The 16,919-nt window shown below is 40.2% G+C and overlaps 1 protein-coding gene and 2 non-coding genes across 5 annotated transcripts in view; all 3 read left to right on the top strand.

Annotated features, from left to right (window-relative positions):
- Positions 1-16,919, top strand: part of FHIT (fragile histidine triad diadenosine triphosphatase) — a 1,396,599-nt gene that overhangs the window by 211,675 nt on the left and 1,168,005 nt on the right. The window lies entirely within an intron of this gene.
- On the top strand, positions 11,401-11,485 carry TRNAE-UUC (transfer RNA glutamic acid (anticodon UUC)). Its single transcript has one exon. It is a non-coding gene; the product is annotated as a tRNA-Glu (tRNA).
- TRNAE-UUC (transfer RNA glutamic acid (anticodon UUC)) lies at positions 12,260-12,344 on the top strand. Its single transcript has one exon. It is a non-coding gene; the product is annotated as a tRNA-Glu (tRNA).

Raw genomic sequence — 16,919 nt, 5'->3', positions numbered from 1 at the left:
TGCTGACAGCTCGGAGCCTGGAGCCTGCCTCAGTTTCTGTGTCTCCCTCTCGCTCTCTACCCCTCTCCCCCAACCCCACTGTCTCTCTCTCAAAAATAAAAAAATAAATTAAAAAATATTTTTAATGGCTGAGATATTGTTGATAGTCTGTAAAAACTGGAAGACCATTTATTTCCTGTCTTTCCATCCATGTCTGCCTCTATGGAGCCTTAGCTTGGGTTCCCTAGAAGCAGAGCTTGAGATGACATTGCTGTGCAGGGAAGTTATTAAGGCAGTACTATTGGAAAAACCAGGAAGGGGGTGAGGGAGTTAGGGTAGGGTAGAACAAGTTACCAAGGATGTGATTTCCAGTGAAATTAGCCTGATCACATGCAGAGCTCTGGAGCATGAATCATAACAGAGTCAGTCCCATTTCAAGGCAAGGGAGCAGGACTTTGTACCTCCCCTTTGCATTAATCATTAACTATGGACCCTGGGTGGAGGGTGTGTATGGTAGCATATCTCCTAGGCATCTCTGGGTGAGGGGACTCTCATCACCCAAGGGCAGTCCCATTGGAGAAGATTAATGGCAATACCCATAGGGAGGAGTGGGTTACTGAGCAGATAGAAAGAAGGCCACAGGGGTCTGGGTGGGACTGCACACCCCCTGCTAAGTGGAAAGAACACGTTCTGTGGTGGGATAGGGCATCTGCATGTGCAAGGGAACGCAAGTTCCCTTCAAGCTTCAGAATTCTGGGGGCAGAGTCAGAATGCATCATAACTATAGATTGTTAATTTTGTGCCCCGATTTGGTTTTTAATAAGAGACCAAGAACTGATGGGATGGAAATTAAGTAGTACCTTTTTTTAGCTTTCTGGGAAATGAAGTAGCTATCACATAGACCTTCACCTGAGAAAAAGATGATACTTCTTAACCCCACTGAACCTAATTAATCTTTCACCCCTTCACAGATTTTTAGGGAAATGTTGTTAATGCCTGTAAAGGTAATGAAAGATGACAGATGAAAAAATGATTATACTCTCATGCCAAAGAGGAAGTGAGGTATGCAAAGTGTCTGGGAGCTACAAAATATAGCCTCTTGTTACATCAAATGACAGGGCCTGAATCTGTGATGTAAACACATTATTGCAAATGTCAGTGCACAGAGAATTGTTTAGACAGACTGCAAAGATGATTACCAAAGAAATAGCAAAAGCAATAAAATATAGAACAACAACCCTTCATTGGCTAAGTTATAATTCAGACTTGTTACCATCATGAATGAACCATTTCATATACAGACTTAATTTTTCTTAGACAGGCTCCTTGAACAAGACAGCAAAATAAAGTAAGCAACATTTGACATTAAAATATTAAGTACATTAATGTAAATCATAAAACTTTGATGTCTCAAATTGCAGAGGATACATTCTAAAGTTCATATGTCCCACCCTTCCTCCCTCACTCTCTTCTTTCCTATCAAAAATATCAATAGCTCACTATAATAAACCCAATTACAAAACTTTCTACTGCATAGGTTTCAGAGTTTAGCCATGTATATATTTGTATAAATAGATATTTTCTGGAGGGTGGAGTAAAAACACTTTATTCACTCTGTATTTCATGTATTTTTTACTAAAGCTTTGACTCTACTAAATTACTCCTGAAAGATTCAATCTGAAGAGGAATTTTGTGGTGTATATTTTATTTAAAAAGGCAGTGCATTTCTTTGAATAAAATTAGTTGTAAAAAAATATTAGGAGTTTTTTTCCCTCCAATCTGTTATTGTTTCTTTGGTGACTTCTTTTGATTTTTTGTGTAAATTTTTTTGTCAGAAAGGAAATTTTAGACACAAAAGTTGGTAATGGCCCCTTATATAAATCTGAAGTGTCAAGTGTCAACCCTAAAATATTTATAACCTTGGGTTCATGAAAAATTTAAAACTTCATGAAAGACTTTTGTTGTTTAGCATTTGTTATGGTCATGGACAATACTAGTTCCTTGCTAAAGATATTCATCATTCATTCATTCATTCATTCATTCGTTTATTTTAAGTAAGTTTCATGCCCAACATGGGGCTTGAACTCCTGACCCTGAGATCAAGAGTCACACTCTCCAACTGAGCCAGTCAAGCGTCCTTCATGATAGAATAAGTTTTGAAACAATCTGGTTCAATTTTTTGTTGATGAAAGAAAAAAAAAATTCTCTAAAGATAGTGCTTGAAGTTGCCTTTTGATTGTTCTTTTGGAGAATTTTAACCATCTTAAATTATTTTTATTATTACTAGATACATATTAAAAGAAGCTTCCAACCCAAAATTATACTGTTAACCCTGGCTTCTTTGAGTAAAACTGCTTTACAAACTTTCTTTGCCATTTGAATATTCACTAAGACCTTTATTTTCAAATGTGCCTTTTGACAGGTTTTATTTTTACAACAGTTGTTGTAAGCAGCGTGGAAACTGACCTTGCTGGAGCCTATTGCTTTCATCCATGAGCTCTCTTGTTCCATTGCCTTTCTGTGTTGACTCTTCCCCTTTATGCAGTCATAGTCTAGACTTTTTAGGATGAGTTAGGGTGGGTATTCACGTGGCTGGTAAGGACAGGAGCTTTTCCCAGTTCTTGGTCCTTTACCTGAAGGTAGACTTGCTAAGAACCCACATTTGAACCAACCTACCTAGCAATTTTAAATGACTAACCTGACTCTGTGTCCCAGGCCCGGTCCCAGGGTGCTCTGAACACATTCCATCCTCATTCCTCACATCAGCTGTAGGCGACACATGTGCTATTACTGGATTTCAGTCTGGGAAACCGAAATTCAGAGAAGCCAAGCTACTGTGCCATGCGGCGTGCTCTGAAAAAGCTTCTTTTTGTGACTCAGGAACCAGTATTAACACATAGGCATCAGTATTAACAAAATGTAGTCTTTAATTATATACTGATAGTCTATTTAAGGAACCCTTGGTGTAAACCTATAGAACCTCTTTAGGCCTCTGTTAAGATGAAGTGTTCATCATCAGTACCTTCACTAGTATCAGTTATCTCTATCATTATCACTATCATCATCACCATCGTGTCACCGTCATTGTCACCATCACATCACCGTCATCATCACCACCATATCACCATCATCATCATCACCATCGTATCACCATCACCTCACCCGCATCACCATCACATCACTGTCATTACCATCTCTCATCAGCATCAGCATCATCACATCACTGACATCAGCATCATCATCACCACCATCACATCATCACTGTCACTGTCAACATCACATCACCAATATCACCATGACGTTAACATCATTACCATCACTCACCACCTCCTCTTCCTTCTTCTCCTATCTACTATTAAACAATTTTTAAAAATATTTATTTATTTTTGAAAGCGAGAGAGAGAGAACATGCACAAGTTGAGGAGGGGGAGAAAGAGACAGAGACACAGAATCCAAAGCAGGCTCCAGGCTCTGAGCTGTCAGGACAGAGCCCAATGCAGGGCTCGAACCCACAAACTGTGAGATCATGACCTGAGCTGAAGTTGGACGCTTAACTGACTGAGCCACCTGGGTGCCCCTCCTATCTACTGCTTATTGACTATCTCTTATATGGCAGCCCTCAGATGTATGCTTTACCTTTAAGAAGTTTGTTCTCTAATTCCCCTGAATTTGATAAAAACAATTTTCTCCTGTGGGCAAGTAGCCCATCTACACCTGATCACATAAAATAATGGAGAAATCATGTGCTTAGGAGTTGGACACATCTGAGTTACTAATTCTAATCATAATCAAGGTGGGTGACATATCTGAGCTTTAGTTTCTTCACCTGTCCCATAGGCTAAATAAGTCATATCTTGTAGTTTCTAGGGAGAATTAAGTGAGATGGCAAACATATCAAATGCTGGGCACTATTCTGCAAACATAGTATCCACTCTGGAAAAGATGGTTTCTCCCCCACCTCCTAAGTACCTCTCATATAGAGGAAATGACAAGAGGCATAGATAATTGTCAAATTGAAGTGTATAATGAAGAAAAACCTTTACCGTGTATTTAATAAATTACATTTCTCCTTCACCTATGTTTGAAATCATGTTTGTATGCCTAATGTGCCTATATCATTTAATTTTCATAGCAATTCTGCCCTAGGCAGTAGTAGGGAGCTCCTGATTTCTGAAGGTAGCAATCAGATTCTCTTTTCCATCTGCTGATCTGTATGGATTTTATCAATTGATTTTTTTACCTTCTGGCCAATGGAGAATCCAAATCCAAGCAAGAGACTAGAGGAAAGGAGGACAGTGAGGTTAGGATATTAGTTGCCCTGGAGTTGTCCCTATGTGGCCACGTGGGGTGGTCATGTCCCTCCACTGGAGGTGACGGTTAGTTTTAAGATGAACATCTTTATCAAACTTTTTCCTTCCTTTTACCACTTCTTTCCCTTTCTCCCTTTAGGCATAAGGATGATGACAGCTCCAGAGTATTGAATAACCCTTACAGTGTGCCTACATCCTACCCACATTTTTGTAAATAGTCCCCCCCTTTTTAAGCCCTCCTCAATTAATTTAATTTGAGTGTATCTTCTGTGTCCTGTTAGGATCCTGATTGGTAGAACAGGGGACAGTTTTTGAAAATGCTTGTACATACCAGGCACACTGTTTATTTGGGGTGGCTTAGATTAGATAGATGCTCATAGGGTAGATTAGGGGCTAAAGATACTTAAGCCCTCCCTGCTATTACCACTATTATATTCTGTTTTATCAATCTCAGCTAATGTTAAGCCCTTCCCTTTCACCATGGACATACTCTGTACTTGAGCTGTTTCATTTGTAGACAATTCATGTAGCTCTATTACTAGACCTTGCCCTCCTTTAGGATAGGACCATTTTATTCATCTTTGTGTCCTCAGTACAAGTACACTACTATGCTTTAGTGGGTCCTTAGTCCAGCCATAATTTAATAATCCATCAAACTACTTCTAAGGATGAGCATGAATCGAAGTACACAAGTACACAGGCGGAACACATTTTGCTTCTTGATGTTAGCTTCCATAAAAACCTCAAACAATATATTGTTGATGTGTTATATCTGTAAACATTATATAAATGGATATGTCTGACTGTATGTCTTTTCTTTAGCATCTGCCATAGGAGAAAAATTGGATAGAAGCCTGGAAGGCGTGGGCAATTATAACACTTCAGTTGTATATACTGATCTGTTTATAATTTGAAATAATACAGAACATTTATTTCTCTCCTGACTTTTTTACTTATTTAAATTTGTTCTTAAGTGTTCTCAATTACTGGATATTGATGTTTTTTACTTTAAAAGCCAGATTGCAGATACCCTGGTAATAGTTTTTTACCTTTTAATTAATGATACGCACTGGAGAAATCAGTATTAAAGCAGCCCTGTCTTTGGCTTTTAAAAGGCATAAATACAGTGTAGTAGTGAAATGCATATTATAATTGAATATTAGAAGTATCAGCATTTTTCAAATGAAAGCCCTCATCACTAATATTTTGATAGACTTTAATATCAGGATTAAAAACTGGTAATGCTTGGTCAATTCAAAGGCTGTGTTTTAAAAAGTAATTTGTAAGAGAATAAGAATTCAGCTAACTTTTAAATGAGGATACATTTCTTAATCTTACAAAGGAATAGCAGTGTGATATTTCCCTTCATATTTATACATTATGTCTTTGCAGGTTGTAAATGGCTATCTGGGGTCAGAATATACAGACACATGGTATGGGTCCCTTGAGAGAGACACTTTCTGTAGATGGACATGGATTTCTCTTGGGAGAATTTATATACAACAAATTATTTATATAAAAACCTAAAGCCATTCTCCCATGCTTTAGGTATATATGTATATGTGCATGTATACACACATATACATGCATATATACACACATGTGTGCAAAGACACACACATACACATATCACTGGCAAAATGCCACAAGCAATCGAAATTGGTCTATGTCTGATGGGTGAGGACTACACCAAACCCCTTCTGATGGCATCCTTGATGCATCAGATCTGGAGAGAGCAAGGACAACAGAGGGAGAATAGGGCCAAGACAGAGCTGAACGAGGGGTGTCTGGGTGGCTCAGTCGGTTAAGTGTTCGACTTCGGCTCAGGTCATGATCTCCCAGTTCAGGTCATGATCTCACAGTTTGTGAGTTCAAGCCCTGTGTCAAGCTCTGTGCTGACAGCTAGCTCAGAGCCTGGAGCCTATTTCAGATTCTGTATCTCCCTCTCTCTCTGACCCTCCCCTGCTCATGCTGTCACTCTCTCTCTCTCTCTCAAAAATAAATAAAAAACATAAAAATTAAAAAGAAAAAGAGCTGTATGATACCCTGCGNCTGTATCTCCCTCTCTCTCTGACCCTCCCCTGCTCATGCTGTCACTGTCTCTCTCTCTCTCAAAAATAAATAAAAAACATTATAAAAATTAAAAAGAAAAAGAGCTGTATGATACCCTGCAAACAGATGTGGAGTGTTGGTGGGCCATGAAAGGGATTCTGGTCCCTCCAGTTACTTGTGCAAACTGTAAGAAGGGGTGTAAAGGAGGGTACTGAGCCTGGGGAAAGGAGAGGTTATTGGAGGAATGGGAACCGGAGGTTAGGTTTAAGATCTGCTTTCAAGGATTGATGCATATGCAAGGCAAATCACAAAGGAAACAGTGCCTACATTAGGAATTTTCACCCTGAACAACCAGTAAATCTGATTTAAAAAAAAAAAGAGAAAACCTTAAATTTGGAAATAATTATAGATTCATAGGAGCTATCAAAGAAATGTATAGGGAGGTTGTGGGTACCCCTTATCCATCCCTTATGCTGATATTTTGCTTCATTATAGTACAGTGTAAACCCCAGGAGACTGACACTGGTACAATCCATGGAGTTTATTCAGGTCACCAGTTGCATATGCACTCGTGTGTGTGTGTGTGTGTGTGTGTGTGCGTGTGTATGTAAGTCTAAGCAATTTTATCACCTGTGTAGCTTCATGAAATCATGAACACAAATCACTTACCTGTACCATCATAACAACTCACACTTTCTACTTCTTTATAGCCATAGTCATCTAGTCCCCCATCCTTATCTACTAATATGTTCTTGATCTCTATAATTGTCATATTTCATAAATATTATATAAAAGTGGCCATGCAGTATGTATCCTCTCGAGATTGGCTTTTTATAAATTGCTGATTGATATTCCATATTATGGATGTACTGAAGTTTGTTTAACCATTCACCTGTTGAAGGCCATTTGGATAATTTCCAGTTTTTGTCTATTACAAATAAGTTGCTGTGAACATTCATGTACAAGTTTCTGTGTGAAAATGTTTCCATTTCTTTTTTTAATGTTTTTTAAATGTATATTTTATTTTTGAGACAGAGAGAGACAGAGCTTTAGCAGGGGAGGGGCAGAGAGAGGGAATCACAGAATCTGAAACAGGCTACAGGCTCTGAACTGTCAGTACAGAGCCTGACGCTGGGCTCAAACCCACCAACTTAAACTCACCAACAGGTGAGATCATGACCTGAGCCGAAGTTGACCACCCAACCGACTGAGCCACCTAGGCGCCCCAAAAAATGTTTCCATTCCTTTAGGGCAAATGCCTAAGAGTATAGTTGTTGGGTCATATAATAAGTCAGTTTTTAGTTTTAAAAGGAATCTCCAAACTTACTTCCAGATTAGGCGTACCATTGTACATTTTTGCCAGCAGTGTATGAGTGATCGCTTTCTCTGCATCCTCACCAGCCCTTGATATTATCACTTTTTTTGTTTTGGGGATTCTGAAAGGTATTTAGTGATACCTTATTGTAGCTTTAAATTGAATTTTTTAAAAAACAATTTTAAAAAAATTGTTGTTTTTTGTTTTGTTTTGTTTTGGAGAAAAGGAGAGAGAGAGTGCAAGCAGGGGAGGGGCAAAGAGAGGGAGATAGAGGTCTGAAGGAGGCTCCAGGCTCTGTGCTAACAGCAGAGAGAGCTTGATGTGGGACTTGGACCCACAAACTGTGAGATAATGACCTGAGTTGAAGTTGTATCCTTTACCTATGGAGCCACCCAGGCACTTCCTAAATTGTATTTTTCTGAAGGATAATGATGTTGATTGTCTTTTCATGTGGCTGCCGCTGCATATGTTCTTTGGTGAAATGTCTTATCTTTTGCCCATTTTCTAATTGGATTTTTTGGTTTTGTTTTGATTTGTTGTTGCGTTTTGAGAATTCTTTATATATTCTATGTACTAGTCCTTTGGAAGATGCATAGTATGATTGGTCCAGAGCTCACTGCCGCTCCTGTAGATCAGACTGTTATTGGTGTCCCTGGTGGGCTGAGGCTCCCCATTAAGTATTGGGGCTCCCATTTTCTGGCCCTTTGGTCTGAGACACAGGCTCTTTCTATTGGTGTTTTGGGGTTGCAAACCTCTCCAAAACTCAGCTAAGGGTATATGGAAGATAACAGAAAACCAGAAATTCACCATATTGTTCTCCTTGAAGTTCTGAGGTCTTTAGCCAGTCTGCCTTCTTTTTTCCAGGTGTTAGAGTTCTTTTATCATTTTCTATTGAATAATATCTAGTATACTGAGTTTTATTTAGACTGAAAAATGAGTAGAACCAAGAAAATTGAGGCCACACCATCTTTTTCTGGAACCACCTTGTAGATTTGATCTTTAGGAAGTGGTTTTATCTCAAACAGCAAGAGGATTGATTTTCTTGGAGATGTTATCAGACCACATGAGAGCACTGAAAGCTTTTAACCTGTTAATGTTTTACTTTTGTGTCTTAAGTGGCCCTTGCATTATGGTGAGCTTTAAGATTAAAAGCATATAGGTGATTGTCCCTAATGCCAATGCTTTAAAATATTTTTAGTACTCTGAAACACAAGTATTGCATGAAGTATTTGGTGAATTGTCCGGATCCTCCTGCAGGAGCTAAGGAACCATCACCCCAACTCTCCCAGAGGCGTGCCCCTCTTTCATGAGGTAGCCTGTCTCTAGTGACTTAGCACTGGAGGGTATAAAGCCCTCTGCCCTTTCCCCTCAACACAAGGTACCTTATCTTCATTAGTCCCCACAAGCTACAAGTGGGACTTCACCTGCCAGTTCTGCTCCCTTTCTCTCCCGCTCTTTCCTTTCAGAGATGTTGGTCTAAAAGCATTCCTTTCAAAACCTCCTTCAAGCTAACTATGTGAAGACTCTGTATCGTGGGAGACCTAGCCTGCCCCAAACTCATTTGCAGGTTTTTTACTGTCTTTTCCGAAAAGTAATTGCCCACTGTAAAGAGATCCAGTTCTTCTGATGTTTGTATTTATTTATTGTGTTATTGTTTATTTTTTTAATGACTTGATGGCCATTCTAGCTGATAATTCTGTTTGTTGTCAAAACCTTCACTGAGGAGAATAAAAAGCTGAGATGGTTAGGCATTTCTCTCCAATTTTTGAAATCTATATAACCCGAGAACTGCAGCTTATGGTCCTTTTAGATTTCTTGGGACCGTCGGCTTCTGTGAAGAGCCATCACCAAACACAGCCTGATTTGTACATTCTTGTTTCAGAAAGTTTATACCAGGCTGCAGTCACGTCTTCTGCAGTTGCTGCTAACATGTTTAATTCCTGCACGCTACGTGTATGCTTCCTGGCACTACGTTCTCCACCTGGCGCTCCATTCTGAGTTTCTTCACTTAATTTGGAGGTTTAGACATGAGGGTGGCAGTGCCATTATCTTTAAACTTTTTTTTCCCTTCGCCACCAGCTGATCGCAGTGTGTAAACAGTAGTTTGCACATTACTCAGTGATACGCACCTCCCACCAGGAACCGGTTTGTCTTCACATGGCTCCTGGTTTATTTCCCACCGTGTCTCTAAATTAACTACACGAGGGCTCCTCTGCACTCTCAAGCCACTCCTCTGCTTGTTCATTTAGAATGTTCTCTACCTCAATTATTGTGCGCCTTGGAAGAAACTTAAATAAGCCCGCTGCATCTTTTTAAAAAAGATATTATATATTTGACTTCGTTCAATCAGTGTGTACCTAAAGTCAGTAGGAAATTGAGTTTCTGTGAGCCTAATAAAAATGTAACTGCATTAGAAAAGCTTACCATTCCTATGGAGAGTCTTTCCTTAAAGGTACATGATAATCCTTTAATTTGTGTTTAAATCAGACTTTAACCATATCCAGGTCTTGAGGAAATTTGTGTGAAAGTGAGCCAGGTCCATTTTCATCTATCTTTCTGAACTGTAGTGTGGTTGAAATGGTGCAAATAGAGAGTAGGAAGGGGATTAATAAAAGTAGACTTTAATACAATTAAGGACATTTGTTTTCTCAGAGGTTACTGAATACCGGCTTACTGATAACCGTCTCCAGGAAAATAATGTAATGTTGAGAGACATTTATTGACAGAGAGTGCATCCTCAAAATCTGTAACACTACCAGTTTATTAAAAGTCCATATGAGTATGTGTTCTAAATATGTATTCCAAATATATTCCCAGTGTTACATGTAATGCCCCTTAAAAAGTGTTCCTCTTCAAAAATGGTCTGGGCTCTATCTGGAGTGTATCCCTAGAAAATGGTGGTTCACCTTACTAGTTAGTGTTTAGTTCGGTTGTGTTAGTTGTTTCAGGTCTCTTCATGGGTATTAAAATCATGGGGACAGTCCGGAAAGTTGACGTGGTAAAGATATAAGCATTTCATGACAGGGCATGTTCCTCAGTCATTTTCAGCCTGGATCAAATTTTTTCATTGGCCAAATAGGTGATGTTTATCTCTTAGAGGTCATGTGATGAAATTTAATTCAGTTGAGACTACTGTGTGGTCTTTACCATAATAATCAGACACAGGCTATTATTTCTGACTCTCAAGATATGTCTTCTGGAAATATAATTACAATACTGTTCCTTTGCCTAGTGCTGCCCAGGTTGGGGAAACCCTTCCATAGATTTGTCTCTGGAGACTCATGATTGCCATGCCCAGAAAGTTTGGTTTTGTCCTTAATTATTATCTCTCTCCCCCCGCCCCAGAAGAGAAAACTGAAAGCTGAGGGTCAGCACGGTTAAGCAACTCATGCTAGATGGCACATTCAATAAGCGTCACGCCCAGGGCTAGCACCAGGCACTCTGACCACTCATCACCTCTAGCAGGGTCGCAGGGTCAGACAGTCAGCACTCCAGCACCAGAACCAAGCAGCAGCTTAAGGAAACGAGTGACCGATGAACCTACTGGGAGAGGTGGGGACACTGGTGACCCAGAGAAAGCACGTACAGCGAACCCCGCAGTGCAGTTCCACCACGTGGCCCCAGTCAGCCGATCCCAAGAGGGGTTCCTGGTCTCCCGTGCTAAGATCTGATAGGATATTTTTGTTTGCTTAAAGAGAAGCCAGAATCTCAGATTTTTATGTAAAAATACTGACGCCTAGGGGCGCCTGGGTGGCTTAGTCGGTAAAGCGTCTGACTTTCGCTTAGGTCATGATCTCGAGGTGCTTGGGTTCGAGCCCCGCCTCGGGCTCTGTGCTGACTGCCAGTTCAGAGCCTGGAGCCTGTTTCAGGGTCTGTGACTCCCTCTCTCTCTGACCCTCCCCTGCTCACGCTGTCTCTCTCTCTCTCTCTCTCCTAGAAATAAATAAAACATTAAAAAAAAAATACTGATGCCTAGAAAGAACCAAACAAAGAGACAGACAAACACACACCAGGTGGTGCCAGTACTTATTTTTCTGTGGCGCAATCTGTGACCTTGAGATACNTAATTACAATACTGTTCCTTTGCCTAGTGCTGCCCAGGTTGGGGAAACCCTTCCATAGATTTGTCTCTGGAGACTCATGATTGCCATGCCCAGAAAGTTTGGTTTTGTCCTTAATTATTATCTCTCTCCCCCCGCCCCAGAAGAGAAAACTGAAAGCTGAGGGTCAGCACGGTTAAGCAACTCATGCTAGATGGCACATTCAATAAGCGTCACGCCCAGGGCTAGCACCAGGCACTCTGACCACTCATCACCTCTAGCAGGGTCGCAGGGTCAGACAGTCAGCACTCCAGCACCAGAACCAAGCAGCAGCTTAAGGAAACGAGTGACCGATGAACCTACTGGGAGAGGTGGGGACACTGGTGACCCAGAGAAAGCACGTACAGCGAACCCCGCAGTGCAGTTCCACCACGTGGCCCCAGTCAGCCGATCCCAAGAGGGGTTCCTGGTCTCCCGTGCTAAGATCTGATAGGATATTTTTGTTTGCTTAAAGAGAAGCCAGAATCTCAGATTTTTATGTAAAAATACTGACGCCTAGGGGCGCCTGGGTGGCTTAGTCGGTAAAGCGTCTGACTTTCGCTTAGGTCATGATCTCGAGGTGCTTGGGTTCGAGCCCCGCCTCGGGCTCTGTGCTGACTGCCAGTTCAGAGCCTGGAGCCTGTTTCAGGGTCTGTGACTCCCTCTCTCTCTGACCCTCCCCTGCTCACGCTGTCTCTCTCTCTCTCTCTCTCCTAGAAATAAATAAAACATTAAAAAAAAAATACGCCTAGAAAGAACCAAACAAAGAGACAAACACACACCAGGTGGTGCCAGTACTTATTTTTCTGTGGCGCAATCTGTGACCTTGAGATACCCCTTTCCCCTGGATCTGTTAGATGCTGAGTGAAGGAGATTGTACGGTGCTTGAGGGCAGGGAAAAGCCATGTTAATTGTTGCATCCCCAAAGTCTAGCAAGGGGCCCAATACTACACAGCGTGCTAGCACATAGGGAAATGTGAGAATGGAGGAATGGCAACAACAGACCAAAGCATTCCCACAAAATGCACTTTGAGACCCAGGTCGACACTCAGGTCAGCAGTGCGTCTTCTCTTCTTCTCCCAAACACTGGGAAGCATGTTGTAAATATTCAGGCAGGTAGTTATTTCTGTTATTGTTTCTGATACCGAAATTTTAGGAGAGGTACAGTTGCAATGAAATCTTTATCTGTTTCTTGAATTACTGAAAAATATGAATCACCTGAAATACAGGTAGATGCCAGACATGTTAATTAAGTTAATTTCAGTGGTTTCTGTACCATAAATTTCAGGCAGAGTGCTGTTTGTAAATTATAACTCTGTTCAAAGGAGTCTCAATTCAGATGTGCCCCATACTTAAGCGTAAGTTTGTTTTTCTGAAAACATTTCAGAGAACCTCTATTTATTATAAAGAAGGAAAAAAAATGCCATATGGCACTTCGGTTCATGTTGATTATATGTATGTGTGTTGTCATGGATTCAAACACATAATTCTAAAATGTTTAGAAATAGTTTACCAGCTGTATCATGGACGTCAAAAATTTTCGTGGCCAAAACCTTGACCCCCTTGTTTTCCTTTAAACAATTAAATATAAACAATGATAATTAGGTTGGGTCTTCATAGCAACAAAAGGCTACAGTGAAGTCCAAAAATCATAAACGTGGTTAATAGGGACTGTGGTTATTTGTCCTATCTGTGGCTGGTTTCAAAAGGTAGAATTCTGGTTTAATATTAAATCCAATATTTTATTCCACCCTTGGGACATGCCACTGTTCCCATTTTAATTAAGAAGATTAACAGCTAGAGAAACATGTTCCCTAAAACCTGCCTTGCCCCACACCGTGCATCCAGTCTTGAGGTAACCCGTTGAAAGCAAAACAGAATGATTTACTTCCAACCTTTCCACTATACTCTGACTTCAAGTTCTGCTTCACAATTAAATAACTTGCCAACTTTGAATTAGTAATAAACAGCAACTCAAGATCTGTAGGGTTTCTAAGCAAGTCAGAAGTGGTGCTTGGAATGATTACATTCCTAAGCCCACAATTATCGCAGCTCAGAACTAATTTTTATGCCTTAAATAAAACCAAAAGAATCTACACAAAGCACTTCATTTTCTGGGAAGGTTAAATTAAAATTAAAATGTTAGCCTGAAAGTCATCCTCTTTAAAATGCATTTCCTAAGAATCACTTACTTGAGGAAGGAGTGACTACTGTAATTTTAATTTTCCAGCTAGAAATCCCTCTACTCCTCTACTATAATAGATATAGAGGGGCCACTGTTATTTCTTTCTTTCTTAAGCATATTTTTAAAGTATGATAGAGTAAAAAATTATTCTGCAAGCCAGTTCTTTGAGGTTTACAGATTGTACACATTTACACAGCATGGTAATTTATTTACCCAAATGGGTAGCAGAGAGTGCCTGACACTGAAAGAGAATATTCCAGAGAGACCTAAAGTGGGCAGTGAATAATAGCCAGAGGAGCACCTTGGATTTTGTCCCGTGTCTCCTGCAGAGTCCAAGGGCTTCTGCAGTGATCTTGTAAACAATCTGCATAACGTCCAGGTCAGGGGCTGGGAGAGAGACAGGCCGAGGCACCCAGGTTCTGGTGCCTGTGAAGCCAAGAGGAAGAAGAGGTGAATCTCCCCCTCCTGCTTTGGTAGCTCACTTGTTTTGGGACTTGTGGGAATTTTATTTGAGATTTACATTAACTTTCAAATGGTAGGAGTCTAGCAAGTTATCTTGTTGACCTTCTAGACAGCAGATGTATTAAACTGTTTTCCCATAGGTTCCATCTAGCATGAGTGCCTTTAAAAAAAAGCTAAACATTTAAAAATGTGAATTTCTGGATTCTCTTTAAAAATTGGAAAATCTGGTAACACTGCTCTAGATAGTTCTGGAGCTGAGCCAGAGGTGTGTGGTTTAGATGGGGTACTTGCCCCCCACTTGGCAATGCACGTACGCTCACCCCTCATGCCTAGCTTCACTCATTTTCTCACCTGTCTGGGTCCACAGCACCTCTGAGTTTGCGGTGGCTGTTGTGCACATGTGCTAGAGTGATTTTATCTATTCGTTTCTCTCCTTATCTCCAGTCTTAGATACCCAACTGCTTAATGGACACATTTTAATCTCGCTGTTCCTCTAGCTCCTGGCTCAACATGTCTCATGCCAAAATCTTTCCCATTCCCTTACTGCTCAGTGGTATTTTAAGCATTGATCTGTACCATCTCATTTAATTTTCTAAAAAAGGAAGTATATGTACTTCTCTTACAAATGGGGAAACTGAGGTTAGAAGCAGAAAGCAAATTTAAGACAGTCTGGTTTGATATTAATATTGGCTCATTACTGTTTCAGGAGTATAAGGGACTATGTCATACCTTCTCTTTCTTTTCTATTTTTTTTTTTTTGGCAATGTGCTTAGAAAAGTGTCAGCATAATGAAACATTTGATGCACTTGGCGATTATATTGTTGCCTTGTCCCCTATATTTTCCATCCTTTAAGACAGACAAAGTGTCTATAGGCACTGTTAGGATGATAATTCCCCATTTCCACAAGGAAAGAACTCAAGCCCCAATGGCATTTCAGAATGGTCTACATCAGTGCTATCCAAATGAAATACAACAAGAGTCGTATATATAATGAAAACAATGAATGGCTTCATTAAAAAAGTAAAAAGAAGTGGTATTAATTTTAATAATATATTTTATTTAACCCAATATGTCAAAAATATTATCATTTCAACACGTAATCAATATTTTAAAATTATTGAGAAATATTTTACATTCTTTTGTGAGGATACTAAGTCTTTGAATTTTGTGTATGTTTAATACAACACATCTCAATTCAGACTAGTGACATTTTCGTCACTAACTAAACACATGTGGTTCCTGGCTACATGATGGAAAGCCCCTTAGGCTTATATACAGAAGGAGTGAAAGGCACGGGAGTCTGGTTCCTGTGGTGGCTGTGGCATAATTCAAAATTCCTAAGCCCTGGTTCACATCTCCTTTTGCAACTGAGGCTATGAGCTTTATGATGTGCAAAGAAAGAGAGTTTTCGAATGAATTATTTATTCTTTTTTTTTTTTTATGGCTACAGCTGCTCAATGTTTGTGAGACCAAAGAGTTGGTATAATTTTAGTGTTTCTTTCCTGATTTTAGTGCAATTCTAGGGTTTTAATGGAAGGAGTCAGGATATGATTTCATAGGAAAGCATTGTATCTCCCAGGATAGTTCATATTCCCTTGCCAGCCTGAGGTGAGATCCTAAGTCCAAATCAGTTCCCTTCTAGAAGAATTTCCCTTCTGCCTCCCATCAGGGATAGTGGTGAACACACAGGAAGTACAGGGATTATTGCTGGGAATAGGAGCTCTCCACCAAAGAAGAAACTGAAGAACAGTGCAGTAAAGTGTGCATTAAAGGCACTAACGTGGTGTCAGGTAGTACCAAAATGGACAGCCTGATTCTGGAAGGGAAGTTTGTTCGGCTGAAGCGCTAGTAACTATGATTTGTGATACCCAGAGACTCAGACTAAAGGCAATCAATTATGTATGGCCTGTTATTACTTTGTGAAAACTAGTCTTGAATTGCTTTGTTCTTAGACAGTGTTTTTCCAGGAAAGGAAGGTTTCTTTTGCTACCATTTTTCACTGAGATAGATGCAGAAAAACTGAACAGTTCTAGTGAGCATGTATTTCTAGCTAGTCTGCTGATTTGAATTTCAGGTCGCGCTGACATGGTCATAAAAATTTGCCCTGGGCACATCTTTGGCTGATCTTAGCCGCAAAACATTTTTTAACGCCACATGATGAGATTTAATGGCTTTTGCATTGTGGGTTGGGTGCTTTATCAGGGAAAAGAAATAATTCCATTTCGATTCTTTTCCTATGCTGGAAGCTCTCTGAGTTTCCCTCATTAAAATGCCAAAAAGTGCTGCCTAAACATATGCTCTGAGCTTCAGTTGTTCCGAAGCCTCCTGTTATTATTTTTATTCTTTATAGAGTACCCAGGTACCTGCGATACACTTCTAATATAGAAGAGACCGTCCTCCCCTTGAGCATTCATTTAGTGCAGACGCATTCAGCGCAAATGAAGGATACGGTGCCAAGCAGGCACTGCCAGTTGCAGGAATAGATTTTGAGAAGTTAGTCATGGCCGCAGTTGGACACGCTTCCCAGATGTCCTGC

This window comes from Crocuta crocuta, unplaced genomic scaffold (genome assembly GCF_008692635.1).
Source record: "Crocuta crocuta isolate KB4526 unplaced genomic scaffold, BGI_CrCroc_1.0 scaffold213, whole genome shotgun sequence".
Classification (NCBI taxonomy): Eukaryota; Metazoa; Chordata; class Mammalia; order Carnivora; family Hyaenidae; genus Crocuta; species Crocuta crocuta.
Note: the sequence above shows the minus strand (reverse complement) of the source record. Positions and strands in the feature narration are given on the sequence as shown.